The sequence below is a fragment of the Mauremys reevesii genome, linkage group 21 (assembly GCF_016161935.1).
Source record: "Mauremys reevesii isolate NIE-2019 linkage group 21, ASM1616193v1, whole genome shotgun sequence".
In the NCBI taxonomy this organism is placed as follows: Eukaryota; Metazoa; Chordata; order Testudines; family Geoemydidae; genus Mauremys; species Mauremys reevesii.
In genome coordinates, this window is record NC_052643.1 from 19,554,081 (window position 1) to 19,571,101 (window position 17,021).

The 17,021-nt window shown below is 40.0% G+C and overlaps 1 protein-coding gene across 3 annotated transcripts in view; it reads left to right on the forward strand.

Moving 5' to 3' along the window:
• CAMTA1 (calmodulin binding transcription activator 1) overlaps positions 1-17,021 on the forward strand; it is an 833,035-nt gene that overhangs the window by 414,493 nt on the left and 401,521 nt on the right. The gene's annotated exons all lie outside the window — the stretch shown is intronic.

The following is a 17,021-nucleotide window of genomic DNA, read 5'->3' on the forward strand; positions in this document are numbered from 1 at the left end:
AAGTGGAGTCTGTTTTTCTGCAAACTGATCTATCTGGATTATCGTCTCCAGAAGTTAATTTTGGACCCAGCTGTATGTTGATTTTGCTTCAATTTATGCAAAAAGTGACCTTTGTCTATATTTTCCCCCATTTCTGTCCTCCCTTTGCAATCTTTTCCTCTTCCCAAAAAAAAAAAAAATGCTGACAGGAGATTTCTTCCTTGTCATTCTGGAAATAGTCAACAAATTCTATGGAGAGGTGACCTCCATTATGAGAGAGAAATCGGCATTTGGACAGAGCCCAAACTCAGGCACCGTAGTCCTCCTTTGACTGGCAAGGTGACATTGTATGTCATATCAGCATTCATGACCAGCTCCCTGCTCCTCAGAGAGTAATTATTTCTTTCAGAGCGAAAGGTCCAATTTGCTGTGAAGAACAGAGCCCCAGGTAAAACGAAAAGAGCCTGGCTGTAAGCTCCCTTGACATAAAAGAGGCACAAACCCGAACTTTACATCATAATAGCCATTCAATTTGATTTATTATGTTTGTTTTTACTTTCCTTCTGTCAGATTGTATTAGGATGTTTACACTTCAGTTTGCTCTGTGCACAGTTCGGTAGGCAAAGATTGCTAAATTACAAATGACACCAGTGCTGGGATCCTAACCCTCTGGCTCTGCTCAGGATACTTTTTATGCCAAATCTGCACCTTTTGGTACAGATTGCGGGATTTATTGCTTTGAACTCCTGCTAAACTAAACACACTAAAGACTCTTCAACTTTCTCTCAGCATTAGTATTAGAATTAGAGTAAAACCGTTGGGAGGGAACAAATGCAAATGTTATGAATGTGCTGGAGGAACAAAGGAATCCTGTAACAAAGTTTTCCAATCTAATTCAGGTAAAGGTAAAGAAGTTGAATCTACGCAGCCAAGGCTGCTGTTCAAACTAATTTAAATTACATACATTCAGTTCTGCGACTGAGCTATGGTAATGCACTTTCTAATCCTCCCCCTACACCCCCTTCCGAGGAAACAGGTTCATGAACTCTGCTGAGATGCCCACAAATCCCTGAGAATCTTATTCTGTGTTTATTGTCATAACGGTAGATTCCTAATCTCAGCTTGATTAAACCCCTGGAGTGCGTTGCTCAGTTCATAATACATGGAAGCTTGGTGTGGGAGTCTCAGTCTGTGATACACAAGCACTTGGCACAGGGTCCTTTGTAGGTTGTTAGCTGTAGGGGTCGTATTAGTATTGTTTGTTCCACAGTGGTTTCGAAAGATCCCAAGGGGCTGGGGTGCCATTGTGTTACGGTCAGTTCAAATACATATGATGACATGGTCCTTGCCCTGAAGAGCATACGGTCTAAGGCCCTGATCATCCTATCTGATTGTGCAGGCAGACTCTCACCCACAGGGGGTAGGGGACCACCCATGAAAAGCATTTTACAGGCCGGAGGCCTAAATTATCCAAGCATTTGGCATGTGAGAGTCAAGCACTTGTATACTCTGGGGGTGATGTGTTATGTGTGGTCCTTGGCCTGAGAAATCATGCACAATAGCCTGTGCAGATTGTTAAAATCACACAGTGACGGGTGCCTCAGTGTCTGAGATGAGACACACTTAATGTTGTTAAAGAATATGATTTTATTAATTGCATTTCTTCTGGGTTGTTGAGCTTCCCCTAAGGTGCCAAACCTGCCACTAAGATTATCTCCTGCACTGTAGCACCTTTTTCTGTGCATGTCAATATGGCATAGAGTGAAGATTCTAGAACATTCCCATTCTGTCGGAGATGGGCACACACTCTTCTAATTGAACTCAATAAACTTCTGCTTACAAGACTGCATGCTGTCACAATTAGGTCTTCCACAATCCTTTTCTCAACTTTATTTGATCCAATGTATTTGGAGAGATAAAACTTGGAAGGCAATTGACTTAAACATGGAACAAATGCAGCCTAGTTATTATGGTGTATGCTAAATTTTAATGGCATTTAGAAAGTGTTTTGTGGGGTAGATAATAGAAGTAAACCTATCAAACCTCAACTATGTTCTGTTTTATAGTGCAGAACATTTTTGTGCTACAATCCAAAGGCTTTAAAATGTAATAAGGTACATTTGAACCCACGGGTTTTAAAATATATGTAAAAATGTGCATATAAAAAATAGAATAAAAGAATCCATTACAGCATAAGTAGAATTCAAGTGAAGAGATGCATTACCGGAAAAGCTTTTAACATTTCATGTGTCACAGATGATTATTTATTGACATGTATTATTGTTCAAAGATTAAAATATTGCAAAGTTAGGGGGGGAAATGCAGTCATGGAGAGGGTTTTATTTCTGTATAGTTTTACTCTGGTTTTTTACTCCTAAATACAATTGTCACAAAATCTACCAAATTGCATTATTAACTAACTTCAGTGGAAAATTCCATAGGAATATCTCCTCCTTCTTTTAGTGTAAAAATGTGAACTTGAAAAGTGATACATTTCATGAGTTTGAAATATTAGTTTACATTTCTGAACTGAGCAAACACAGTAGCTGCTGCTGTCTAGTTTTCACTTAGTTTTATTTTCATTGTATTTCTTTTTAAAACGTACTGTGCTTTTTTTTTTTGTATAGGTTTATAGTCCTTTCCTCTTTATGCCCTAATAAAGGTGTTCTCATGCATTTTCCGCAAACCGTTGCAGAGAATAAGCCAGTAAAACTCTTTCATTAACAGCAGTTGTTCTGCCCTATCACTGATGTTGGTGAGTGTTTCACTTTTCAGTGATGTCACTTCAAGGAAAGCTTACAAAATTAAGAACCTGATTTTGATCTTGCTTCCACTGGGCATTTAGAGGCTTTATTTGAAGCATGGGAACATGGCTTAATAATGGGATCCTAGGTTCAGAACCAGCCTATGTCATTAGTTACCCTGCTGTCCAGTTTGTGGTGGACACTGTCCACATCACAATACTCTCCCCCCACCCCCCCGCTGGTATCAACTGGCCTCTCAGCACAGTGTTGCCACTGCTACTACCAAATAATAACAATACCCCTGTGGCTTTCCACCCTGAAAGACGGTGAAAAGATTAACTGACCTTCACTGGGGAAGGAGGTCTGACTAGCCCTCTTTTACGGATGCATCAAGTGAATGGCTGGCAGAGTGTGGCTTCCTGCTGCCATAACCCTAGCCCAACCTGCCATCTATGTCTAGTGACTACACAGGTTTGCGGTTAGTTAATTTTAAAAAACTGACTATTTAAAACTCTGCTGGCTTACTGCTGTCCCTTAGCGCTTGACTCCATTAAGCTGCTGAAAGCATTAGAAAACCCGTTTTTATATAATACTAAAAATGACTGGCCTCCCATGCAGGTGTTTTAATAAAGATGAAATGTATTTTTGAAGCTAATCTTGTGTAGGCTTCCTCCAAAGAATCTCTTTAGCATTCTGCAGAGGGCCTATTTCTGTGTCAATTGTTTTACTTGATGGATAGATGGTGACGGAGAGAGAGGGGAAAAAAATAGGAGTGGGGGGAAGCAACTCTTGCTTCACAACAGTTACTAGCCTGATCTCGCTATATTCTGTTGAAACATATACAGGCTCCTCTCAGACATATTGGACAACCAAAGGGTGCACGTTCCGGGCTGGTAACCCCTGTCCTTACAGACAGATGGAATCCGTGGCCCATCAGCAGCAGCAGAATGATGTCTTGATTTCCAATGTACAGTTGCTATCACACATTCCGCATTGAGTGCTTTTTTTCCCTTACAAAATATCCATATGGCCTGCTTAGAGAATATTGTAAACAAAATTTCAGACAAAAGTCATTAGTTGCAAGAATTTTAATGTACAAAAGATAAACAACAATATGTGACTGGCGTCAGCAAAACCAAAGACTGTTGAACTGAGTTACTTTGAAAGTGAAATCACAGGAGCATTATTATTTAAAATAGAAGTAACAATCAAACAACAGACAAACCATATAAATGCCCATGGAATAGGCACAAACCCTCCAGCCTTAGGGTTTAAAGCCAGTCTTTAACTACTAGGGACTGGGATGAGATCTTCATGAGGGGCAGAGTATTCTGCCTCTACCTACTGCAAGGTTTCTTGAACCTTCCTGCAAAGCATCTGGTGCTGGCTACCTTCAGACACAGGATACAAGACTAGATGGACCGACCACAGATCTGCTCCAGTGTAGAAATTATCTTCCACGTATATTAAAAAATACTCCCACATGTGCACAGCCACACTCATTTACTAACACATTGCTGTGCGGTTTTTTACACATTTATCTTGATCCTTTTTAACACACCCACATGCACTCTCTCTCTTAATCCATGCTCAATTACACATACACAAGAGAGATAATCATCCAGATTCAATACAATGTGGTTATTATCTGAAAGAGGAAAGATAACCAAAAGCTCCTTCTTTTAGATCTCTTTGCTTTTATCCCTAATGGGGAAAACTTCTAAATAATTTGGAAAGCAGTATTAATCTTTTGCTTCTGAAAAAGGAGCCTGCATCTTTAACAGAGCCTAGTTTTGAAACATAACTCATGGAGTTCTACAAATACCCCATCAATAGTGCAGCGGCTCATTGCATTGTCCTCAGTGCATGGAATCTTCATTATTTGCACTGTTGATAAAAGGCAGCATTTTTAGCAGATCTGCACTACTCCATTTAGCTGAGAACAATGATTTATTCCCCCCTCACTATTGGATATCCTCTGTTTCCTTGGGTAATAAAGAACTCCCACACTGATGGGGTGAATGGGAAAGAATGGCTGTCAAGGGTGGGAAAAGAACAGTCCTAAAGGAAAAACTATGGAAAAAGCATTTTACTACAGGCTCTGTGACTTAAAAAACAAAACCTACTACACAGGCTCCCAAGCTAAACAATGGAGTCTAAACACTGCTAGAAAGCAGCTGCACTCTCTCACTCTGAGAGGCTTCAGTTCTATGTGTGATGGGAAGCAGGTGTGTGTGTGTGTGTGTGTGAGGAGAGAGAGAGAGAGAGAGTGTTTGCATCTGCCTGCATGTACATTGTGCATGTGCGAGAGTGTGTGTGTGTCTGTGTGTGCAAAAGAGATGGGGAGAGAATGTACTTCTAGGCAGGAACACCACCTACCTGCTGTGCGTTCTTGCACAGATACAACATTTTATTGTAGTTTCCTCACCGACTGTGTTGTGGAATCAAGTAGCTAATGCCGCACATCTCTTGCTGATGAAAAGTACTATATTAGTAGTATATTATTATTATACTGTTAATGCTGGGTATTATTACTCGTCTTTTTATACTCTGCCCTGGTTCTCTGTGGCTGTCCATCTTTCTCTCTGCGTGTGTGCTGTAGTGTCTATGATGCGTTTCTATATTGCTGAGGGGGCTAAATGAATTACATGGCTTTTTTAAAGGAATGGGGGTGGAATTCATGATGGATCTAAAAGAGTGAACACTGTGGGCTGCTGGGATAAACTGCTAGGGAAGAGAGCTGAGTTGCTCTCCTTAGAAGTGTTCGTGGGGGGCTAGATTCCAGCCACTGGTTCTTGTTATGCTTTTTTTTGCTAGATTAAAGAGCCTTTTAATACTCACTATTTTCTCCTCATTCAGGTATTTACATACTATAAACAAGTCACCACTCAATCTTTTTGATCAAACAAACAGATCAAGCTCTTTAAGTCTCTCACTGTAAGGCACTTTCCAGCCCTCAAATAATTTTTGTGGCAGTTTTCTGCACCCTCTTCAAATTTTTAACATCCTTTTAAAAACGTGGGTACTGGAACGGTATGTACTTTTCCAGTATTGCTCTCACCAAGGCCATAGACAGAGGTAAAATCACCTCTTTACCCCTACTCGCTATTCTGCTGTTTATACATTTGAGGATCACATAAGCCATTTTTGCCACAGCTTTGCGCTGGGAGCTCATGTTCTGTTGTTTGTCCTCTACAACCCCTGAATCTTTTTCCGAGTCACTACTTTCCAAGACTCAGCCCCCCATCCTGTAAGTGTGGCCTGCACGCCTTGTTCCTAGACATGACTTTGCATTTGGCTCTATTAAAACACATTTGGTTTGAATCGGTCCAGTTTACCAAGTGATCCAGAGCACTTTGTATGACTACCCTGTCCACATCATTTCCAGTTCCACAAATCCTTGTGTCATTGCAAATTTTGTCAGTAGTAATTTCATATCTACTCCCAGATCATTAATGAAAATGTTTAATAGCATTGGGTCTAGTACTGATGGCTGCAGAACCGCACATGAAACACTCCAATTCTATGATGATTCTTCCTATTTAATGATGATTCACCATCATTGACTGGGATCTGTCAGCCAGTTCGCAGTCCATTTAATGTGTGCTTTATTGATATTGTATATTACAGTTTTTCAATCAGAATGCCAAGCAGTCCTAAATCGAACACCTTACAAAAGTCTAAGTATATTACAGCTTTGCAATTACCTTTATCAACCAACTTGTAATCTCCTCAAAGAATGAAATCAGGTTTGTTTGCCAAGACCTATTTTCCATAAAACCATGCTGACTCATATTAATTATATTCCTATCCTTTAATTCTTTATTAATTGGATCCCATATCAGCTTTTTCATTATTTTGCCTGGGATTGATGTCAGGCTAACTGGACTATTGCTACCCGTGTCATCCTGCTTGCCCTTTTTGAATAATGATGTTGTGGTTCAGATTACAGGGTAATTGCACACAATGGAACTCTTACGTGTAATTACCATGTTGTAACCTCCCTTTAGTTTAGAATGCAGAAATAATCACATATTTATTTGCTCTGTAATTACATAACAATGTACTCCCTATTAAATTAAGAGGTCAATAATTGCCACTTAAGTAATGATTCACAGGAGGTTTGAAAATGTGAGGGAATATCCACTGCTCATAACCTCAGAAAAGATTAATGACATATCAGCACAGTCTTGGGCAGAGACAGAGGGTTTATTGTTCCAAAGAAGGAAAAGACCATCAGAATTCAGTCTGACTTAACCTTTATAAAAGGTGAACACATTAAAGAGAAGGTCCTGTAAGTGGCAAAATTCTACCTAATATGTAAAATGAAGGTATGTATGGGTTGACATTGAGGTGCATTGGCAATTATGCATGTAACAGAGAAGACTGGAAATTTGAGGCATAAATACAGGACAGCACAAGGGTGCATGCATAGAGTTGGGGGTATAGGAGTGTTCTTTCCTTGACTGCAGTAGCAGGGAATCCAGCAGGTCAAAACTGAGGTACATTGATTAGATTTTGGGATGGCGTGTGTGTCGACTGGACTAGTGAGAGGTTCTGAATGGAGGATTGAGGTGCATCTGCAGAGCTATAGAGAAAGCCAGCACTGTTACTCCCTAGCTTTTGTGACAGGTACAGCCATTCAGAAATAAAATAAAGGGAATAAGCTAGAATAGATGAGGCACCGTGTCAGCACCAGTAAGAGACTAGGGTAAGCATAGGTGGAAAGCTGCAAGATAGCTTATGTTAAGGAAAATATATAGTTTAATGACAGGTTTCAGGTCCTCTTTGAGCTCAGTTGCTCTAGTTTGTGCATAGATTTGACATTTAGTCTTTTAATTATTTAGGGACCGATCCTAGATGGGTGTAAACTGTCATAGCTCTATTGACTTTAATGAAACTATGACAATTTACACTCCCTGAGGATCTGCCCCCTAGATTGCTCTTGGATGTGAAAATCAGTAGACAGTAACTTCTATGGCTAGTTTCAAACTAGCAGTGAGAAATGAGGCATATTGTGAGGGATAAAACTGTGTGTCCCATTGATTTGTCAGAATTTGTACTGCTTGTTCTATATACCACAATAACATTTAATGGATACTTGAACCATCTCAATTGGTGAAAAAGAAATCATGCTTCAGATAGTCACTGTTGCTATGGAAACCACTGCTGTTAGACCCTCATGGCTGGGCGCTCTCTGTGAGTTGGAGAGTTGGGGTTGTGTTACAACATCGGGAGGGAAAAGAAAACAACACACACAGCCTTCTAAAGTCTATAAAGAGTGTTTAAAAACTGGTGTTTACTGTGGGCCTTTAGATTTGGACTGAGCATCCGGCCAGGGTCTCTAAGTGCTAGTTAGATACCAAGAGGAATTAAAAATACCCTTCCTTCCAAAATGCCTTGTGTTTTACACACAGCAAAACCTTTCTTTTGAGTGTGGGTTAAATGAAAGATTACTCAGAGTGTGATGGTAAATAGTAAGTGAGGAATTCCAGGCAGAAAGACATAAATACAGATTTGCTCGGCCATCTAACATCCTGGCATATCCTGCTATAATGGCCTTTTAATTGATTAGTCCAAATATAAAAGATTCATGTTGTCTGCTCCCTCCAAAGCTCTTCAGTTCCGTGTCAGCTCAGAAGCAAACAAAAATGGCTGTCAATGGGTTTACAGTCACAGAGCATACAGGGGACGGCAGAGCTGGGCACAGCGGGTTCTGGAGGAAGGGCTGAATTTCAGAACAACTGATCTAAAATGCAGAGTAAACATCCAGCAGTTGAAATCTCCAACTGTACAAATCAATGAATTGAAGGTGCGTTGTGCAAAATATGGTACGTGGGCAGCTGGTCTGGCTCACTGAAATATTTGTGTACTGTCCTTTACCATAGCAAATAATGTTAACACTGGGCTACAGGATCCTCAAACTAGTGAGCAATTTCAGTATGTTTAATGTCTGAGACATTATTTCCATGCAGGGAAACCCTCTTTTATGTGACCAGGAATCTGGCTGAGCTTGGATATGCACAATATTCAGAGCTAATTGATGCAGCACTGGTGCCCTTGTTTCTGCAGCACCTTTATGTGAGCTGGTTCACCTGAGTGTGAAAAGCTTTTCATCTGTTGGTAACAGAGTCAACTGTCTCTTAAACTTGGCACTTAGTTATTTAGCCAGTTGCCTGCGCAAGAGACTCACCACGTGATCAAACCAGAAAAAAACCAAAAGTTCCAGTTGTTAAAGCGTTTTCCTTCCTGTTGCTCCTTCCCCAGCACAGGTGGCGTTTGTTGCCTGAGGTTGCTGATATATGAAGATTTTCATGGCTGCAGGCCCCATCCTGATACTTTCATAGCTATGAGTCCCACGTTATAAATCCCACAGTGCCTACTGACCTCCTGACTGATTTTTCTCTTGGGTTGTCACAATAGATAGTTGGCTGGTTTTCTGTGCCTACAAAGGCTATAAAAATGTTCCAAGTAAATATGTCATTGGCAGATGATGCTTGGGAGCCTTGCAGGAGTCTGGCCCCTTCATCTCAATGCACAATGCAGCTTCTGCCAGAATTTATCAGCTGGAAGCAGAAAGGAGAGGATAAGGAAATGCTTGTTTCCCTGCAAATACTGATCTAAACCCTTTGGTAGAGAGAGATAACTTCATCATGTGTGAGCCTGCAGGTGGAGCCTCTGTATGAACAGATTACCTGGGGGAAGGAGGCGAAGATTGTGTACGGATTATGTGGGGAGATGGGGACAGATGACTTGGGAGTGGTGGGGGCTCTCTACCCACCCACCACACAGCGTGTTGGGGGCTCTCTGTCTTCAGTTTATCTGGGAGGAAGGTTGGGATAGTTGAAAATCTTAATCTCCCCACCAGTTTTGCCGATGGCACTGTTCTGTGAGAGAGTCCTGCAGTTAGGATGTAGGGTTCAGTCCGTATCTAGCAGTGCTCTCATTTCTATAACAAGAGGGGGCCTTCTGAGGCCAGGTCTCACTGTCCATAGAAATGTGATGGATCTCCTGATAGCAGAGTCAGCGAGATTTTTACTGAGTAGCAGGAGGTATTTCCAGAGACCAGTCAAGTAAACACACTGGGCACAATTCAGAGTTCATTTTCCTCTGAGACCTTTACTGAAATATTCTTCTGTTCCAGTCCCAGTCACGTAAAGGTGCCATTGGCTGCGCCTCCTTTAGTAGGCTGCAAACTCAGCCTGTTCCTTCAGATTCAAACAGGGTAGAAGTCCTCAGTCTGGAAGAATCTTTTTCTGAAATACAGGTAATACTATTTTTTCCTCATCTCAGGTAACCTAGCCATGCCCCATCCAAACCAGTGAACTCTGGAGTCAAAATTCCAACCCCTTCTCCTTTATACAGTCATTCTCCCACCATTTTTGGAAACTAACAAAAGATTTAACAGAGAGGAATTATAGTAATTTTCCAAAAACAAATAATCTTACATGTGCATTTTTCCATCAAGGTCTGTGCTCCATGCTGTCACCCTCACTCTTTGCATCGACCATTCCCATAGCACACCCATCCACATGCTCCCGTTTAGTCTATAGATGTTACTCAGATGGAACTTGAAGATCTGTCACATGGCTTTCCAGCCCTGCATCTCTCACTCTTCATTATGTAGAAATTAAGCATCTTCCATCAGAAGAGCACTTCTTCTCAAATGCCAATTCAGGAAGCGCTGTAATGTCAATGGAAGTCAAAGTGTTGGACCTTTTTACGCACTGGAATTGTGCAAGTACAAAGCCTTCACTGTATCTATTTTGCCAGTTGGGGTTTACCAATCAAGAAGACCCTAGGTTGCTCACACCAGGGAGACTAATTATTTGTTCATTGATGAAAAATGGTCCCAATCCACAAGGTGTGGTTCCAAACTTCCCCAGAATTCACTGATGCTCTGGCCCAGCCCTAGAAGGGCTGCAATACAGTGCTGGAGCTAGAAGTCCTGTGGGTGAGACGGTCTCTTGGCTTTTTATTATTCTAATTGTTCCTCTTGTTGTTTAAGCAGCTGAGTCAACGTTTCCTCGGCGTTTAAGAAAGTTAATAGGGGAGCTGAATAAATATTTTAAGGTCATGTAAGTGCTCATAGGAGGGTTGTTTATTTTCAGGCTTGTGTAATATGATTCCTGTGCTCTTCCATGCAGAACACTTCCCATTTGTGAAACTTGAGCATTCATAAAATTTGCTGTAGCCTCCAACAGGATTAATCTTGGAATAAATAATCAGCAAACTGGTGTGGGGTACCAAGTGTTCATGTATTAGCACACACTCAGGTGAAAAGCCTGTCAGAAATACACACAAGAAGAGAGATGCTTAACTGCAGGGTGGTTTCCCACCCACACCTCAGAGAAAGTTACATCCCCCTTTGAATCAGCCTTTCTCAGGCCCAGGGCCTTTCAAAACAAAAATGTTGCATGAGTGCTGTGGCTTCTATGGAGCTTGGCTTGTTCCCCAGCATTCTCACTGCTGCTCGGTCTTGGCTATTTTCTATCTAATGAGGACTGCTGCACACTTCTCACTTGAGAAAAGGCTATTTCTCCTTAGCTGCTAATTTCTCTTATAGAAAACCTGCTTTGGTGACCAAACTCTCCCAGTTGGTTTAAAAGAAGATGGAAGTACTAATAAAAATTAGTATCCCTCTCACTTGTAGTTTTTTCTTTAATATGAAGTCTCTCTCTCTTTGTAATCTGGTGCTAAATATTCTAATAAAGTCGTTTACAAGTTTGGAAGGCCCCTCTGTGTGGGATTTGTTTTTAGGCAGTGGTCAAAAAGTGACATGGCCCGTAATGGTTTGCTGTGTTGTTTTAGCTGTATTGGTCCCAGGGTGTGAGCAAGACAGGTGGATGAGGCAATATCTTATTGGACTAACTTCTATTGGGTGGAACGTTCAAGCTTTTGAGCTTCACAGACTTGAAAGAAAGCTCCATGTAGCTCAAAAGTGTGTACCTTTCACCAACAGAAGTTGGTCCACCTCTCTTACCTTGTCTTTCTCATGACCCCGTTTGACATTTTGTCTACTGCCTCTGGGACCTGGAAGTGGACACAAACACCTTCCAGTGAGGGTTGCTGGCTAGGCTTTCTCAGAGAAGATAAATTAGTGGCCAAGGAGAAATTTCCCACACATGAGTCTGCTTGGAGTCATCTGCTGATGTTTCTCATCCTCCGCCCGGTCAGTGAAATTTAAATATTTGCAGACCCAGTTTCCAGAAGAATGAGGGGCAGATATTGGGAGTAGAGGAAGCAGGCTAGTCCATATCACTGTATGGCAGTTGCTCTGCATTTTACAATTTTTAGTCAATTTATTTATGAATCACAAAATGTGAAAATAAATGTAAACAAAAATATATAAACAGGGTTAATGTACCAGGTATCAGATTTTATCTGCTCGGGTCCTGATTCATTAACCTTTTGCTTGTGCAGGCATATTGTTATCTTTGATTTCTCTGTTTGGCCATATGGGTTTGTTGGCTGCATAGTATTTATCAGCAAGGAAGCAGCAAACTTGCCATCTGGGTGGTGGTCATCCAGCTACTTGAAATAGTTTTAAAAATATGGGCCTAGGGAGCCCCCATTTATCCCACATGTTGACATGGAGGGGGCACTTTATACCTCCTTCAACAGCTAAGCAATAGCCTCTCTTCTGTAGTGGACAGGTACCAGGGGGCATCACTGCTCAGGGTGAGGCGGTCTGTGGACACAGGTTGTTTATGTAACTGATGCTTCCTTTACTGACACTTCAGGTGTCTAATAGCCATCACTATCTGCACAATGTGTGCTTGTGATACTACTTCAGAATCTCTGCCGTTGGAGCAAAAGGGACTCCTCTGTATTATCATCGTGCAAAGATGCCCAAAAGATGGAGAGGCTAGTACTGCAGTTAATAGAATTGTCAAGTGTCTTTGCAAGAGAAGATGCTCATTTTTTCTTTACATTTTACTCAGTAAACACCATGCTTTCATCTCACACTGGCATTTTACTTTATATAGGTTGCTTCATTGCTGCAACCACCAACTCCCCCCGCCCGGTCCTCCCCCTCCCCCAAACCCCCCAAAAAACAAAAAAACAACCCTGCAGAAATGCTCAGAGGGTCTAAGAGTTTGCCAGTTACACCTGAGGGTGGACTTGGGATGAACCTCACTATTGGGGGTTCAGAGGAGCCTTCTGCTAGGGGAACTGCCTACCTCAAGGTTTCTTGTACTTCACTCTTAAGCACCTGGCAATGGCCACTCATGGTGACAGGATACTGGACTAGATGGACCACACTAGTCTGGTTCAGTATAGCAATTGCTGTAGTTCTACCATCATTGCTTGAATCTTTTAGCTCACCAATAGGAGAGCGAAGACATAATGCCATATTATTCAACGGCATCCATAACATTTCCCTTCAGTCTTACATTTATGTTTGCAGCCTATGTAAAAATATTAGTTCCCATTGCTGCCCAGTTTTTGTAATGTCAGTATACTAAGATCTACCTTTCAGTATTGCATTTTACACACAATGCTGCTTTCTTTATATACTAGAGGATGTTCCAAAAATAGCCAGGTTTCAAAGAGGAGCTCACAGGCAATTTTGCTGTTGGCAGTGAAATAAATGTTTATTGTGGTCTGGAGCAAAAAATGCAATGGATCCTTAATTGAAGTTCACTTTTAACATTCAAGGTATTTTTATTACAATTTGAAATCCATTGTGGTAGATGATTATCTTCAGAGATTAGCTTTCCTTTGGGACTTTACTTTTCTGGTGATGTAATTTCAATGGCACCTTGGCTAATATTAGGGGGGCAGAGGTAGAGTTGGTCAGATGATGCAGCTTTGTTAGACACCACCTACTTTAGTATGTTCTGCTGCGTCATTATATCTGGTACTCCTGAAAAGGCCCATGAAAGCTTCCCTCCTCCTCCTCCTTCTCTGAAACAATTACTTTCCTTTATATTAATTTTTCCAATTCTACACTAAAAGCCTTACTGTATTCCCTTTTCCCCTTATGAAGCACAGAATTAACTAGGTATGGTTAGATTATAAAATGGTAAGCACAAAATATGCATAGCTGAAAAGAGCAATTCTTAATCAGCTGCCATAACTTCAGTAAAAATAATGGTAATTTAATTAATCGTACAATGCCACTGCTAGTGATTGAATTTGTGGAGTTTAAGGAAATTAATATAAATTGTGTATTACACTCTTATTAAGAATACCAAATCCTAACATATTATGTTTTGACATGTCTATTATTTATATGCAAATATAGTCTTTTCTACAGAATTTCCTTGGAGATAAACATTTTATTAGAAAGTTAAGGAAGATTTCACAATGTATTAATAGAAGATAATCAACATGTAGCTTGTGACTTTGGGAATATAATTGTAAGAAGTGTGCAGACTAGCTTTTATATCATTATTGCTCTTTATTTGAGATGCATTCAGAATGAGATGTTACTTAGAAATATTGTATGCACTCTCTATAAAATCTGCATAATATGCACACACATTGTGTGTTTGAGTGTAAGCTGAATTATGCCTATTTAATAAGAAATTATGCACAGGATTTTTTTTAGAATTATAAACCTAAATTTTTATTCAATGGCCACACAAAACTGCCTTTGTTCGCTGCACACTCATGGTAATGGTGATTAACAGTGATTTTAGTATAATGAATCCATTTCAGAGGTTATATACATTGGTCACCAGTAAAAAGTCAACATTTATTGTACCAGAGTACTGGGGATACAATTGTTTGCAATTCTGGGTAGAAAGGAACCTGTATTAGCCTCAGACACTCTGTGGTAGTTGTTAGTACATTGACTTTTTAATGCAACTACTGCATTTCCAAACCAAACCAAACTGCAGAGTCCAATCTAGAGTTTGATTAGTAACTGAGATGGGTTGTGAAAATGGAAAGGGCAAAAGGCAATTTTTTACCAATCATGAAATCTGTAGCAGTTCAGCAGCATCCTTGTTTTCTATGGATCACAACAAAGGAACATTTCAGTGATAAAAACAAACCATTGTTTGTTGCAATATTGTCTACATGTAAATAGAGAGGAGAGGAAACATTCTTTATATAAAAATGGACAAATCTAGTTAGAACTTTGTGCGTATTTGTAAATTTGCAGTGCTGGTGAATGGTACTTGGCAGACTGCTCTGGAGAATGATGTGCTTTGTTTCACCATAGAACAGGTGAATACGGTGTGTTTTAGGACACACTGAAATATTAGTTCCTAGTTAGTTGTTCAGGCTTTATAGTGATGGATTCATTTTTAATATATATATATAGATTGCAAAAATAGATCTCTGCACATGTCATTTAGGACAATATGATCCACTTTAGGAGCAGGCTTCAAAGGTTACTTCTGGCCCTGTACTTTACAATACCTCTCTAAATTAGCCTCCCCCAAGGACAGAGTTACATGTATAGACATGGTCTTTCGATGGATTATTTCTCTGGCATGTTGATTTACAAGTTGAATGTTTATAGCACGTTAAGTAAATGTCACAGAAGTATATATCTTTAAGAGTAATACTCTCAGTGACTGCAAAATGATAAACGATGAGATTGGACCCCCCTACTTCCCCCTGCTGGATTTCAGTCAATATTTTATTGGTGCTTGTGGAATGAGAGCATGTTATGCTCACTGGTGGCAAGGTCAAGCCCTGCTGAATTAGCATCTTTTTGTTGCAGACAGAAAAGAAGCCCCATTTTGTGGGGCTAAACATTTATTGTGGGGAAAGGAAATCAGATGAGCAGGTGGATTACAATAAAACAGATATGCATAATAGTTGCAAAAGAAATTCAGTCTTCTGCTAGAAATAGCAATGCAATCATCAGCGTTTTAAGAGTGGTAATCAATTAAACCACAGTCAAAACCCTGACTTGTGTTGAGTACCACTTCCTCACATGGATAGTTCCAGTTGGCTTTGCAAGGTTGTGCAAAAATTGGTAGTTTCTTGAAGGAAGCTGTAGATAGTGTTGGAAATTAATTTGAAGAGAGGTATGGGAAGAGATCAGTGGGAGGAGTCTAGTCTGTCAGGGTATCAGGCCTTCTGTTTGTGACACCCTCCGACTTTTTCTAATTGTGTTGTGTTTGTAAAATTGTGACATCTTAACAATTACCTGAAGAACACTTTGTTTCCTTACATTACGTCTTTGTATGTCTCTAAATTACTGTGATTGAGCTTCAAACCTCAATCAGGGTTCATGCATCCAATAATAATAATAATAATAATACTTCTATAGTATTTCCTTTGCAAAACCCATTACCAATATTAAGTAATTATTTGGATACCTGTAAAAGGGCAGACTTGTATTGGTGTTCTACCTCTGAAACAAGATAATTACAGAGGCTCTTCAAATTTTACGTATTTAGTTATATTTATCAATTATTAGTAAAGTTAAAAAACCTAACAATCTAACTGCACATGTGACATGATTTATAAAAATATGTATTTGATAGGTCTTCCTCATTAGTTATTGTTTTCTTTGGTAAATAATTGAATTATATACTTGATCTTTTTCTTTATTCCTTCTAAAATAAGTAGAGCAATCTGTACAGATGCTGAGTTCACAGCAATGTACAAAGTCTCATGCTTCTGAGTCAGTTAAACAATATTTTTTGTAATCATTTTGTTAATTTTAATTTAAATTAATTTTACAGTAAATTTTAAATGTTTAAATCATACTTCACAAAGCTCAGTGAACCACAGTTAGCACTATATGACACACAAAATGTTTGTGAGCCAAAAACTAGAACTTCTCTTTCCATGCCCAGTTAATGAGGAGAATTGGAATTAAAACCCAACTTGGACTCGGCAGGTTTTGGAGAACTGACGGTCACTGCCAGCTGATGTTTTGTACTAGGTCTCTGAGGGACCGATTCTGGTTTCCTCATTGGATGCAGCTGCGCTTGACATCTAGATTCCACTGCCACTTGTGCTTGTGTATATTTCCTGTGCACCTAAGAGTCCTAAGAAAGCTCACCTGCTGGAGAAGAGCTATTGTTTTAATAGTATTGGCAGGCTGCATCTTAGCATTATGTTTTTATATATGTTCAGCTTTCCTGTCTTAGTTGATGATGATAAAGGATACAGCATCATAGTTAGGAAATCAAGATAAATATGGCTCTGGAATGGAGAAGAATGCCCCAAGGCCCCTGTTTGCCTTTTTCACTGTGCAGATTGGTGCTTCTTTCCTTTTGTTTGTTTGCTATTAACAGAATGTTTAATCTTAGTTGGGCAACATCAACCAATATTACTTGAACAAATAAGTCGGCATAGATATTTGCTTTAGGCTTTTAACTT